General features: G+C 43.6%; 1 long non-coding RNA gene across 1 annotated transcript; it reads left to right on the forward strand.

The window, feature by feature from the left end:
• Positions 1-553: 553 nt before the first annotated feature.
• LOC309398193 lies at positions 554-13,976 on the forward strand. Its single transcript, XR_014176368.1, has 3 exons — positions 554-719; positions 8,089-8,292; positions 13,818-13,976. It is a non-coding gene; the product is annotated as an uncharacterized lncRNA (long non-coding RNA).
• The last annotated feature ends 460 nt before the right edge of the window (positions 13,977-14,436 follow it).

Raw genomic sequence — 14,436 nt, forward strand, 5'->3', positions numbered from 1 at the left:
CTCCAGCTACGCAGACAAACAAACAAACAAACAAACAAACAAACAAAGGCACTCGGGGGATGGAGAAATTAAACGTTGCAAGAAGGATTCCTTCGCAAAACCAAGAAACCCGAAGGCAGACAGGGGGCCGATGCTACGAAATAACAGAAGAACGGAGTTGGAGGGGACCTTAGAGGTCGTCTAGTCCAACCCCTTGCAGGAAAGTCGGAAGAGATTCCAAGGGGGGGAAAAACAGCGGACGGGAGAAAAGGATGGGACGGGGAGGGGGCTTGGTGGAAAACCTGCCTGACGCGCGCGCTCCGGCTCCTCTCCCCAATCCAGCTGGGTTGCGCCGCCCGCGCTCGCCTTCCGCAGAACTCCCACAGCTGCACCCGCCCGTCCTCGCCTTGCGCCGCCCTAGAAGCCGCAGGCGGCCACTTAGACTCGCCTTGCCGAGGCGAAAGACTCCACCCCCGGCCGAGCAATCGAGGAAGTGGCGGGGCTGCTCAAGCAGGGAAGCCGAACGCTTCTTCCTCCTATCCTCCTTCTCCTCCTCCTCCGGGTTTGGCTCCGTTTCCCCCAGCGGCGCAGGCAGGGACGGGCATCCCCACCGGTTGGCCTTGCTGCGCCCCCCTCCCTCCCCGCTTTCTTCCTCTTCCCAAGTCCCGAGACGTGGAAAGGACACGCCGAGGGGCCCCGCGAGCCTTGCCCAGATGGAGGGCGCGGGGAGCGAGGCCCCGGTAAGTGCGCGCAGGCTGGAAGCCTCGTGGCGCGGGGGTCGGGGAACAGCGCGAAGGACTGCGCTCGTTGGAGGCATCTCCCTAGGGACCGCTGGAGGGAAACGAGCGCAGTCCCGAAGACCAAGAGGAAGGAGGGGCAGGGGAATTGCACGGGGCGCGCGGGGACCCTCCGGACTCGCAAGAGTCCAGCTGGCATCCTGTGCATCTGGGCGAGGCTGGCTTGCCCGTTGCGCAAAGTTGCAGCCAGCCTCGGCTTCTGGGTGCTGTCCAACAGGTGCTGCTTTGGGGGCAAAGGCAGGCTTAGCGTTAGCCCCGATCCAGACGACCGCCCTGCCGCTTTCTGGATCTGCTGCTATCAGCTTGCTCTTCTTAGGGATCTTCCTGGTTTCAAGATGCTGGGTACCCCAAGACAAGGGAAGCCAGCTCAGCCCCCTCTGCCTTTCTTTTAGGGGGGTTGGGACGTCGCTTTCCCTTCCTCTCCGCTTCGCTTCCTCTACCCATTCAGCAGCTGCACATAGCAGGTCATGTCAGATGAACCGAGTTGGAAGGGACCTTGTGGGCAGTGGTGGAATTCATTTTTTTCACTACCGGTTCTGTGGGCGTGGCTTGGTGGGCGTGGCAGGGGAAGGATGCTGCAAAATCCCCATTCTCACCTCACTCCAGGGGAAGGATACTGCAAAATCCCCATTCTCACCCCACTCCAGGGGAAGGATACTGCAAAATCCCCATTCCCACTCCAGGGGAAGGATACTGTAAAATCTCCATTCCCTCCTGACTTCAGGGGAAGGTTACTGCAAAATCTCCATTCCCTCCCTGGTTACTGCAAAATCTCCATTCCCTCCCTACTCCAGGGGAAGGATACTGCAAAATCCCCATTCTCACCTCACTCCAGGGGAAGGATACTGCAAAATCCCCATTCTCACCCCACTCCAGGGGAAGGATACTGCAAAATCCCCATTCCCACTCCAGGGGAAGGATACTGTAAAATCTCCATTCCCTCCCCACTCCAGGGGAAGGATACTGCAAAATCCCCATTCTCACCCCACTCCAGGGGAAGGTTACTGCAAAATCACCATTCCCTCCTGACTTCAGGGGAAGGTTACTGCAAAATCTCCATTCCCTCCCTGGTTACTGCAAAATCTCCATTCCCTCCCTACTCCAGGGGAAGGATACTGCAAAATCTCTATTCCCTCCCTACTCCAGGGGAAGGATACTGTAAAATCTCCATTCCCTCCCCACTCCAGGAGAAGGATACAGCAAAATCCCCATTCCCACCCCATTCCAGGGGAAGGATACTGAAAAATCCCCATTCCTTCCCCACTCCAGGAGAAGGATACAGCAAAATCCCCATTCCTTCCCCACTCCAGGGGAAGGATAATGCAAAATCCTCATTCCTTCCCTACTTTGGGTGCAGCCAGAGGTGGCATTTGCTGGTTCTCCAAACTATTCAGAATTTCCACTACCGGTTCTCCAGAACCTGCTGGATTTCACCTCTGCTTGTGGGTCGTATAGTCCAACCTCTGCTGCCCAAACGCCATTTCTGATTGGGTTAGAACCCTTTGCCTAAAAAAACTCTCTCCAACGTGCTGACTTGACAGCCTCTCTTGGGATTGGAAAGTTCCACTGAGTGAAATCGGACCTATTGGAAAGCCCAGCTTGTGGGAAAGCGGACGTACTTCTGTTTCTATCTTGCGATGTCAGGCCGGCTGCCTGTTGACGGTATATCCACGCTTGCAAACTAGAGCAGACGTTGACGCTTCCTGTCCATTTCCTAGCTAAGAAAACCCTTTTGGATTTGCAGAATTGCATTCTGAATGGCCCTTAAAGGGACAGGGCAGGAAGAGAAGGTGAACAGTTCTTTGGGAAGTCTTCAAAAATGGTAGAATATCTTTGGGAAAGGTTTTTTTTTGAGCTTAGGATGAACACAGAACAGATTTCTAACTGTAAAATATTTTGCAAGTTCCTTCTTGACATGCTATATTTCTTTGTGTAAGAAGCTGCTTCAGGGATAGTTAGCTGCATATATTCTAAAATAGTACGATCCAGGAAGCTGTATTTTTGCATGTTCAAAAATAATTTGAAATATTGATGTTTTCTCTGATTGTGTTTACATATTTCCATTACGTAGTTCCATTGTAAGACAAATAATTGTTATTCCTCCTCTTTGCAAGATTTTGCTTTTAAGATCATGTCTGCCTTTTTAAAGTATCGTTATTCGCTATCCTACCGTTGTGCATTGCAAAATAGGCTCAGAACAAATGAAGCAGAATAGTAGAGTTGGAAGGGACCTTGGAGGTCTTCTAGTCCAACCCACTGCTCGAGCAGGAGACCCGAAACCATTCCAGAAAAATGACTGTCCAATCTCTTCCAGTGATGGAGTACCCACAACCTCTGAAGGAAAGCTGTTCCACTGATTAATTGTTCTGTCAGGAAATATCCCCTTTAGTTCTGTGTTGCTTCTCTCTTTGATTAGTTTCCATCCATTGTTTCCTTGTCAGTTCCTGTAAATTGCAATTCCTGCAAATTTGAGTTGCAGGAAAATATGACTTCTGACTTTCTTCAAGGCAGATTATTTTGAAGATCAAAGAACTCTCCCAAGAAATCCTGGCTGAATTCTATAAAATAGTTTGCTAGAAGAAGAAGAAGAAGAAGAAGAAGAAGAAGAAGAAGAAGAAGAAGAAGAAGAAGAAGAAGAAGAAGAAGAAGAAGAAGAAGAAGAAGAAGAAGAAGAAGAAGAAGAAGAAGAAGAAGAAGAACTTACTCTGATATAAACCTATCTAGAGCTTTCACTCTGAGGACGAAAGGGTGTTTTGGGCACAGTGATATACTTTGTCTTCCCATGAGATGGTAAACTAATTTCTAAGCCAATCTCTTTAAGGCAAAATTTAGGTTACAACTGGAAAGAAGAAGCAGACCAATCAGAAAGAAGAGGGAAGATCCCAGCATTGGCATATTTGGAGGAACTAAGTTTTTAGAAGTACGTTTTTTTTACAGTCCTTCGGGAGTGGGTGCGGCTAAGAAATAAATATTTATTATTATTATTATTATTATTACAGAAAAAAATGCAAAGAGAGCAAGAAGTAAAAGCAAAACAATTTAATTCAAAAACAATCCAGTTGAGTTTGTACAGCGTATCGGTTGAAAAACCAAGACCTGATTGAACTTAAAAAAGGAACCGTCCAATAGTAAAAGAAAGACAGTATTTGGTCTTCTAACTTACTAGTCAAGCTGGAAACAAATTCTATCTTTAGCTGTTGTCAAAAGAATCAAGGTATTTTTTTTTTCTCTTCCAGAAGAGTTGAAACAAAGATATTTTTCATAACACAGAATATGGTTTATTTACTTTTGTCCTCTTGATCACATTAAGTGGCACCCCTTATCAGCTCTAAGGGGTGCAATGGCTCAGTGGTTAAAGATGCTGAGCTTGTCAGCTGGAGAACTGACAGTCCGGGTTTGAAACCCGAGCACCACAAAATGGGATGAGCTCCCATTCTTTGCCCCAGTTCCTGCCTACTTAGCAGTTTGAAAGCATGAGTAAATGCGAGTAGATAAATAAGTACCACTTCGGTGGGAAGGTAACAAGGCTCCGTGCACCTTTGGTATATAGTCATGCTGGCCACATGACCACGGAAGCATTTTTGGACAACACTGGCTCCTCTCGGCCAAGAAATGGAGATGAATACCATGCCCTAAAATTGGGGAACTGACAAGGAACTGATGAGGAAACCTTTACCTTCATCCTATCAAAGCTACAGTTGGACTGAAGGATTTAATATTTGCTTGAAAATTCTGTCTCCCACTTCTAGGCTGTGCCGCCTGTTGACTGAACCATTTGTGAGTCAGAGATATTAAAGTTATAGTTCAACTCATGACTGAATGTATAGATGAGATAAAGAACAGGTAGATATTTTATCAAGGGATAAAACATTTGTGGAGTGACTGCTTTTTCAAACTTGACACCACATGGTTGCTGGGATAATAATTCAACCTTTTGTGACTTTGACAAACAGAACTTGGGGCAGGTAAACATTATTCTAATCTGGGAAATATATATAAACTTGGGTGTAATCTCACCTGTAAATTGCATTCACCAAGTTTATTACTATATAAAAATTCAGAAAAACAGCATATAAAATGTGCATCAAAATATAAGATACCAGAGTAGTGAATTATTTCAAAAACATAAGAGTATGAGTTGATAAATAAAATTATGAATGGAATTAAATTATGTATTAGTCACTAGAGTGACTAAATCTATGGCCAATCTCTGGATTATACAATACAATACAATACAATAGCAGAGTTGGAAGGGACCCTGGACGTCTTCTAGTCCAACCCCCTGCCTAGGCAGGAAACCCTATACCGTTTCAGACAAATGGCTATCCAACATCTTCTTAAAGGCTTCCAGTGTTGGGGCATTCACAACTTCTGGAGGCAAGTTGTTCCACTGATTAATTGTTCTAACTGTCAGGAAGTTTCTCCTCAGTTCTAAGTTGCTTCTCTCCTTGATTAGTTTCCACCCATTGCTTCTTGTTCTGCCCTCGGGTGCCTTGGAGAATAGTTTGACTCCCACTTCTTTGTGGCAACCCCTGATTGTTTAGCCATTGCACAGCACTACTCTTGAGATGATATATGTCATGAAGAGATCCAGGGAATAATTTGAGGGCACCAAATTTATCAGATTGAATCCTGCTGGTCAAGCTAATCCAAGTTTGTTTTTGACAGCCAATTATTCAATATCCAGAATGACTGACTTTGCCAAACCCAGAACCAAAATTCTGGTTCACCATGACGTGTGAATCTAGGCTTCACACAGTTTTCTCTCTGTCTTTGGCCTTTATTTGCAAAAAGGTGATGATGAAACAGGCTTACTCAATACCTCTGTTGTATGGATTACGAGTAACAACTCAATTGTATATAAACAGACGAATCTGTTACATTTATTTCTCATTGTTGTAATACAGGTAGTCCCTGATTTATAACCACAATTGAGCCCAAAACTTCTGTTGTTAAGTGAGACTTTTGTTAAGTGAGTTTTGCGACATGTTAATTGTATCACGTGGAACTTCTGGAGGCCACCAAGTGAAGCCTTGCTGGTCCCCAAAATCCAGGCCTGATGGCCATGGTCCACATATAACATAATGCAAAACGGATAAGACTAGGCTTTCTGTTTTTCCCTCCTTTGAATTGAGGGGAGGGAGCTTAAAAGAAGTTTCTTTGTATTCTGAACTACTTTGTAGAGTAACCTCAAGGCCTGCATGACCACTTTTGTGACCGTTATGGATCTCCAAACGGCAGGAAACCGCCGTCAGCGTTGAGCTGTTGTGGTTAGAGTTTCTTTGGGAGTCCCTGAAAAATAATTTGAGAGCCACAGATCACTCTCATTACCCAAAACCAAAAGAAAAAAAGAAAAGAAAAGAAAAAGATCTGGGTTACCAGACACATCATCTTGTAGTTTATTTTTTTATTTATTTTATTTATTTAGTTTGTCAAGCAGGTACAAGATAACAGGTATAAGTATGAACATGGACGTAAACAAAGGAAATGAATACATATAAATGGAACAGTAGGACAAGGACTGTAGGCTTATGCATGCCCCTTACAGACCTCTTAGGAATGGGCTGAGGTCCACACAAGACAGTTTATGGTTAAAGTTATGGGGGTTTGAGGATGTAACAACAGAGTCAGGTAGAGCATTGCAGGCGTTGACCTCCCTGTTGCTGAAGTCGCATTTTCTGCCATCGAGTTTGAAGTGGTTTACCGAGAGTTTGCATTTATTGTTTGCTCGTGTATTTTTGAGGTTGAAGCTGAAGAAGTCATTGACAAGTATGTCAATGCTTGCATCAGACAATTTTGTGTACTACACTTAGGTCAGACCGTAGGCATTGTAGTTTTAGGTTGTCCAAGCCCAAAATTTCAAGCCTGGTGGCATAGGGGATTCTATGATGAGTAGAGGAGTGGAGTCCTTTTCTCATGAAATACCTCTGGACTCGCTCAACTGTATTAATGTATTAATGCATGTAATGATCCTACATAGAATAACTTTGAATCCTTTTTAAGGTTGGTATTTGATGTGTCTTCCCTGCAGAAGTTCATGGCCTGGCAAAGCTTTTTTGAAAGGACATGAGCTGCATAACCTTTGAGCCTCCAAACAAGTGCTCTTTTGTTTGATGAAGTGTGCTGGCATTTGCATAACGAAAGGGGAACTTTTGCAGAAGCGGAGCTCTTGAAGGGGGTGGCAAAGATTGGGCATTTTATTGGTTATCTGCAAAATGAATCTCTCAAGCCACCCGTTCAATGCTGCAGATTCTCCGTACTTTGCTAAAAGGACCGATGCTTTTAAGCCTGAAGAGCAGATTTAGATAAGATCCAGTCTTTCTTGACCTGAGCTTCAAAACATAAATGATCCATGGGTTTGTTGTTCTGAACTATTCTTTATTAAAACTCTACTTTTTAAAAATTTCCTATGCAACAGATCAGAATATCTACTCTGTTTTCCCGAAAATAAGACCTCCCCTAAAATATTTAAATGCATGTGCAGCCGGTCCATGCCATTTCCTGGGGGAAAGGGGAGGACCGTGCCCCACACGCTTCACATGGACCTGCCATCCATGCAGACCTCACAGAGGCCACTCCCGCAAACCATAGTTACCACGCCCCTTCTCTTAGTGGCGGCCGCAAAAAGAGCGGCAGGCCCAGTGACATTAGGGCTGGCAAGAATGTGCCAGAAACAGAGACAGAACTTCCGACCCTCTCTGGATCAGCTGATCTGCTGGTTGTGGGCCAAGGTTAAGGGGCCTCCTGCACCTCAAAAATAACAAGACCTCCCCAAAAATAAGGCCAAGTGTTTATTTCGGGGTGGTGGTGTCAAAAGAAAATAAGACCCTGTCTTATTTTGGGGGAAACACGGTAGTTTAATTCATCCTGTTGTTTCCTTTCTCCAGCACAATTCTTAGCTTTTGATTTTTTTTTTCCATGTGATTTCCGGTGCTAAAACACTTCAGGGAAAATGTAATATATTTAAATCCCATGTTTCCTGTATTCAAACTCACATATAGTGGAAGTAAGCCTACAATTATATAAGCAGCTAAGAGAGTACAAAATCCATATAGTAATTCAGGAAAACCCATTCATGACGATGTATTAATATTTATACAACACCCTAAAATTTCCACTTAGATTTCCAGGAAAATGGGGCTAAAACACTTTAGAGAAAGTGTCATTTATTTATTCCTGAAATAAACTAGATTTGCATTTAAAAACAAACAAAGCACCTTAATCTTCACTATTACTGTTTTCTGTGGATTTGTTTAATAAAGGAAAATTAATTTGGATTACTCTGTTTTACTCTTCTTTTTTTTAAAAGCAGAGCCATTCCCTTCTGAACTGTGATGTATAATCCGGTGCTTTGAAGATGGATATGCTAGACTGGCTTTGCGGACGATGCTTCATATATTAGATGTGTTGGAGTGCTGATGGTTTAAAACTTTCTGCCAAGTGCCGAGAATGTATTGGTGTGTCAGGAGAGAAGAATCTGTAGAAAATGGCGAGAATCCCAGAGAGGAGCAAGAAGGTAAGCATGAAACCAGCATGCTTCTTTTTTTACTTAGCTGTTAGTCCAAGGTTGACAACTATGTAGCATGAGTCTTCGTTGCATTGTTTATCTAGCATGATTTAGCTATCGTGTTGTTTTTGTAGCCCGATTCTGTTTCAGAGACCTTAGCCTGTGCTTTAAATTGGAGAATATGAAGCACTGCCTTTTCAGTCTTATTCCTCCGTTCATTTGTTTGATTTAACCAAGGAGAGGAAAGTGTGATCAAAGAGCAGATCTAGTGGTTGGCATGACTCATGTAAAGAGATCAAGTCCTCAAGGTACCTCAAGAATAGGCGGTGCTTGGATCAAAGGCAAGGAGACGGATCTAGGTTTTCTAGTGGACAACCACTTAAGTATGGGCCAACAGCGTGCTGCAATTGCCAAAAAAGCCAACACAGTCCCAGGCTGCATCAACAAAGGGATCATATCAAGATCACACAAAATGATTGTACTGCCCAGGGGTGGGTTCCTGCCAGTTCTAACCTCTTCTATAGAAGAGGTTCCACAAATCTACCATGCCGTTTAGAACCGGTTCCAGCTCCCTCCCCCCGCCCGTCCGCACCACGCTTGCCTCGCCTGCCGCTCACTGATTGGCTGGCTCACCAATCGCCTCACCCGCCTCTAAGAGTCCTATCTAAACCTTAAAGCCTTAAAGCTGTCAAGTTTGAACATCCCTGGGTTTTTTTTCTAAAGAGTTAGGGGTGCAAGGGTCATGTAACTTGACAGCTTTAAGACTTGCACACTTCAATGCCAGAGTTCCTGAGCCAACATGACTGGAGGAGGAATTCTGGGAGTTGAAGTCCACAAGTCTTAAAACTGTCAAGCTTGAACACCCCTGGGGTTTTTTTTTCTAAAGGGTTAGGGGTGCAAGGGTCTTGTAACTTGACAGCTTTAAGACTTGCACACTTTAATGCCAGAGTTCCTGAGCCAACATAACTGGAGGAGGAATTCTGGGAGTTGAAGTCCACAAGTCTTAAAGCTGTCAAGCTTGAACACCCCTGGGTTTTTTTTTCTAAAGGGTTAGGGATGAAAGGGTCTTGTAACTTGACAGCTTTAAGACTTGCGTGCTTCAAATGCCAGAGTTTCTGAGCCAACATTTTGGTTGCTAAGCAAGAGCGTTGTTAAGTGAGTTTCACCACATTTCACAAGTTGGCCGCGCCCACCCAGTCACATGACTGCCAAGCCACTCCCACTCAGTCACATGGCCAGCAAGCCACTCCCACAAAGCAGGCTACACCTACAGAAGAGGTTCTAAAAAACTTTGAAACTCACCACTGGTACCCCTTTATACTGCACTGGTGAGATCGCACTTGAAATAGTGCATCCAATTCTGGCCACCACGATACCAAAAAGATAAATATAGATGTGATAAGTTTTAATGGTGTCATCTGTATCAGAATATAAGAAGACTTTCCTGCTCCAGGAGATGGAGATAAAGGTAAAAGGTTCCCCTCGCCCATATGTGCTAGTTGTTCCCGACTCATAGCCAAAGAGTCAATGCTGTCCGAAGACGTCTCTGTGGTCATGTGGCCGGCATGACTAAATACCAAAGGAGCACGGAACGCTGTTACCTTCCCACCAAAGATGGTTCCTAATTTTCTACTTGCATTTTTAACGTGCTTTCGAACTGCTAGGTTGGCAGAAATTGGGACAAGTAACAGGAGCTCACTCTGTTACACGGTGCTAGGGATTTGAACTGCCAAACTCCCGATCTTCCTGATCGACAATCTCAGCATTTTAGTCACTGAGGCACTGTGTCCCTAGGAGATGGAGAGCTCCATGTAAAGGCTCTGTGAAAATGAAGACATTGGATAAACGATGGAAACTTAACGTAGTCCACTCTACTGTATTATTTAGTTGTGTGAAGAGGTTTTAGTCCTTGAGTGAATTTCACAGGAAAATCCAATCATTTCTATAATAACCTTGTGAAGTTGGTTGGTTTCCTCATCTGGATGAGGAAAATGAATGTAGCACCCAAGCTGCAATATTGGGTCGTTCAAGAAACCCCCAGGACAGAATTTAATTTGAAACTGGGTAGCTGTACTTGCAGAAATCAATTTTGCTGGCTGTGAAGCGCAGGTTTCGTTGTGTGAGAAAGTTTGGAAGTTTTAAGATTAGCAGAAAGTCAATACCTTCTGTTTCGTTATCCATTAACTGAAAAGCCTGTTAAAGCTGGCCTTCCCCCCCCCCTCATCTTACACTTTGTAATGTTGTACATGCTTTCAAGTGCTCGTGTAATACAAGCTCTTAGTTGATGCAAATTCTACTTTGCATCTTAGCAAAGAATTGGAAGACGTTCAAGAAAGCTGTTTAATGCTCGCATCTAAGAAAGATGGCAGGCTTTGTAAGAACAGTTCTTGTTAAACTTTTCTTTTATTTTTCCTCCTCTATTTGGTAATTTAATTTGGAGATGAATTTATATTTTACCAGCAAAGTAATAAAGGGAGAGCTGCCATATCCTTCTGGGATTCAAACCTAGGCTATTTGTTTTGGTTGCCATGATGTAAAAAAGATCTTGAGACTCTGGAAAGAGTGCAGAGAAGAGCAACAAAGGTGATTAGGGGACTGGAGGCTAAAACATAGGAAGAACGGTTGCAGGAACTGGGTATGTTTAGCTTAAGAGAAAGAAGGACTAGGGGAGACATGATAGCAGTGTTCCAATATCTCAGGGGTTGCCACAAAGAAGAGGGAGTCAAACTATTCTCCAAGGCACCTGAGGGTAGAACAAGAAGCAATGGGTGGAAACTAACCAAGGAGGGAAGCAACTTAGAACTGAGGAGAAATTTCCTGACAGTTAGAACAATTAATCAGTGGAAGAACTTGCCTCCAGAAGTTGTGAATGCCCCAACACTGGAAGTCTTTAAGAAGATGTTGGATAGCCATTTGTCTGAAGTGGTGTAGGGTTTCCTGCCTAAGCAGGGGGTTGGACTAGAAGACCTCCACAGTCCCTTCCAACTCTGTTATTCCATTCTATTCTTATCAAAGAATTGGAAGATATTCAAGAAAGCTGTTTAATGCTGCATCTAAGAAAGATGGCAGTCTTTATAAGAAAAGTTTTTGTTAACTTTTGTTTTATTTTTCCTCCCCTATTTGGTACTTTAACTGTGGAGTTGAATTTATATTTTACTGACAAAGAAATAAAGGGAGACTATCTATTTCAAGCTCTTTAGCTCTATAGATCTATTTCAAGCTCTTTAGCTCTCGTCAGCTAGCCATACCCTTCTGGGATTTGAACTTGGGTTACTTGTATATTAGGTAGATGTACTAACCTCTAAGCCATGGGCTCTCCTCGCTTTGTTGGCTTTGAAGATAAATTAAAAAAAAATATTTAACATTGGAGATAAATACAAAAAATCACTATTAAGAAATCACTCTAAAATTGGTTGTCAAGGTGGCTCAGTGGCTAAGACGCTGAGCTTGTCGATCAGAATTGTCGGCAGTTCGGTGGTTCAAATCCCTAGCGCTGCCTAACGGAGTGAGCTCCCGTTACTTGTCCCAGCTTCTGCTAACCTAGCAGTTTGAAAGCATGCAAAAATGCAAGTAAAAAAATAGGAACTACCTTTGGTGGGAAGGTAACAGCATTCCATGCACCTTTGGCGTTGACTCATGCCAGCCACATGACTACGGAGATGTCTTCAGCGCTGGCTCTTCGGCTTTGAACCAGAGATGAGCGCTGCCCCTAGAGTCAGGAACGACTAGCACACGTGTGCGAGGGGAAACTTTACCTTTACCTTATTAACCTCTAAGCCATGAGCTCTCTTCGCTTTGTCAGCTTTGGAGATAAATAACAAAATGTATTTAACATTGGAGATAAATTTTAAAAAAATACTATTAAGAAATCACTCTAAAACGGGTTGTCCTACTTGCATCTAACACTCCTGATGTTCGCATATCACTCCTAAGGGATGTTACGTGGGCTTGTTACCCCCAAAGTGAAACCCCCCCTCACTCCTTCAGACAAAGGAGGGTCTTATTGAGTGTCAGGATGCTAAGACAGCTCAGGAGAGTCACGCAGATAGGCTTTGTCAAATTAATAACCTGACATTTCCCGAGCTCCCGTTTCAAAGAGCAGATTGTGTGGGTTGCAAATGGAACTAACACTCTGTTTGCTGTGAGAGATTTGGAGATATCCTCGCAAGCGGATGACATGAAGGTGAGTTCTAGGCATGCAGTAATAATTTGATGTGAATTCTGTCCAGAGTTGCCTAACCTCAAAATGCAGCACTCCTCATTTACACCTTGCAGGAAATGTCAGAATTGTTATTTAAACCAATCCCCCCCCCCATGTAGTAAAGTTGTCAGGTGATGCTTTACATTCTGCAAATAGATGTGTTAGGGAACTTCAGGGCTAAAATTCCTTCAGGGCTAAACTTCCTTGTACGAGGAATGAAAGGATACAAGGTTTAAAAGCTATGGAAGCTTAACATCATTTTTAGAGATTGAGCTGTTTGCTTTTCTCCCCCAATGCTACAGTCATCTCTGGTGAGATGAGCGGCTGTATAAATTTGATAAGTAAATCAGTAAATAAAGTTGTTGTTTGGCTGCTAGTTGCAAAAAGGTTTTGTGCTACCATTCCATTCCATTCCTCTCCGTATTCTATTCTATTCTATTTATTCCATTCCATTCCACTCTCCTATTCTACTCCATTCCATTCCACTCCACTCCGTATTCTATTCTATTCTATTCTATTTATTCCATTCCATTCCACTCTCCTATTCTACTCCATTCCATTCCACTCCACTCCGTATTCTATTCTATTCTATTCTATTTATTCCATTCCATTCCACTCTCCTATTCTACTCCATTCCATTCCACTCCACTCCACTCCGTATTCTATTCTATTTATTCCATTCCATTCCACTCTCCTATTCTACTCCATTCCATTCCACTCCACTCCGTATTCTATTCTATTCTATTCTATTCTATTCTATTCTATTCTATTCTATTCTATTCTATTCTATTCTATTCTATTCTATTTATTCCATTCCATTCCACTCTCCTATTCTACTCCATTCCATTCCATTCCACTCCACTCCACTCCGTATTCTATTCTATTCTATTTATTCCATTCCATTCCACTCTCTGTTCTATTCTATTCCACTCTACTCCGTATCCTATCCTATCCTATTCCATTTCACTCCATTCCATTTTCAAATGAATCTGCAGTCGATAAGCTACGTTGTTAAGTGAATTTGGCTTCCCCATTGACTTTGCTTGTCAGAAGATGACAAAAGTGATCGCGTGAGCTCAGGACACTGCAACCATCATAAATATGAGCCACTTGCCAAGTGTCTGAATTTTGATCAGAAGGGGATGGTGCAACGGCCATAAGTGTGAAAAAAGCTCATAAGTCACTTTTTGCAGTGCCATTCTAACTACGAATGGTCGCTAAATGAACTGTTGTAAGTCAAGGACTACCTATACTCGTGCCTGGCTGTTCTTACTTATTGTTTGTCCTGTTGTCATTCCTGTTAAGTGGATTCTCTTTTCCCCTTTGTGTACAGAAATGTCGGGCATGGGCAGCCAGCAGTCCCCGATGGAATCTTTCTCCCCTGGCCAGACCTCTACGAACGAGACCATTCAGAGTCTGTACCGAAGAGGAGACTTTGAGGCAGCTCTACAGATGGTCCGAGCAGCCGGCACGAGGGATCTCTCTCAAGAGGAGAAGGTGAGGTGGCTCATCTTTTACCTGGCCTGTGAAAATTTGGAGATGAAGTCAAATGAACCTGCCAATGAGTACTTTTTCCATACGCTGTGCGATTTTGCAGGATCTTGAAGTTTGACTCTGTGCACTTGTGAGGAAGGAGAGTCGGACTCGATGGGAAACCGAATAGGAGTATCTGCTCATATAGCAGTCAAGGTTGATTTCTTTTAGGCTTAAGAGACAATGGGGGCTTAGTGGTTAGGAGGTAGTATTGCAGGCTGACTCTGCCGACTGCCAGCAGTTTGGCTATTCGAGTCTCATTGATTCAAGATTGTTGTTCCAAAGTCATGTCCAACACATTGCGACCTCCTGGACAACATTTCTCCATGCGTTCCTGTCCTCTACCATCCTCTGGAGTCCATTTAAGATCACGCCTACTGCTTTGGTGACTCCATCCAGCCACCTCATTCTCTGTTGTC

This window comes from Natrix helvetica, assembly GCF_964273705.1.
Source record: "Natrix helvetica genome assembly, chromosome: 12".
Taxonomy (NCBI): domain Eukaryota; kingdom Metazoa; phylum Chordata; class Lepidosauria; order Squamata; family Natricidae; genus Natrix; species Natrix helvetica.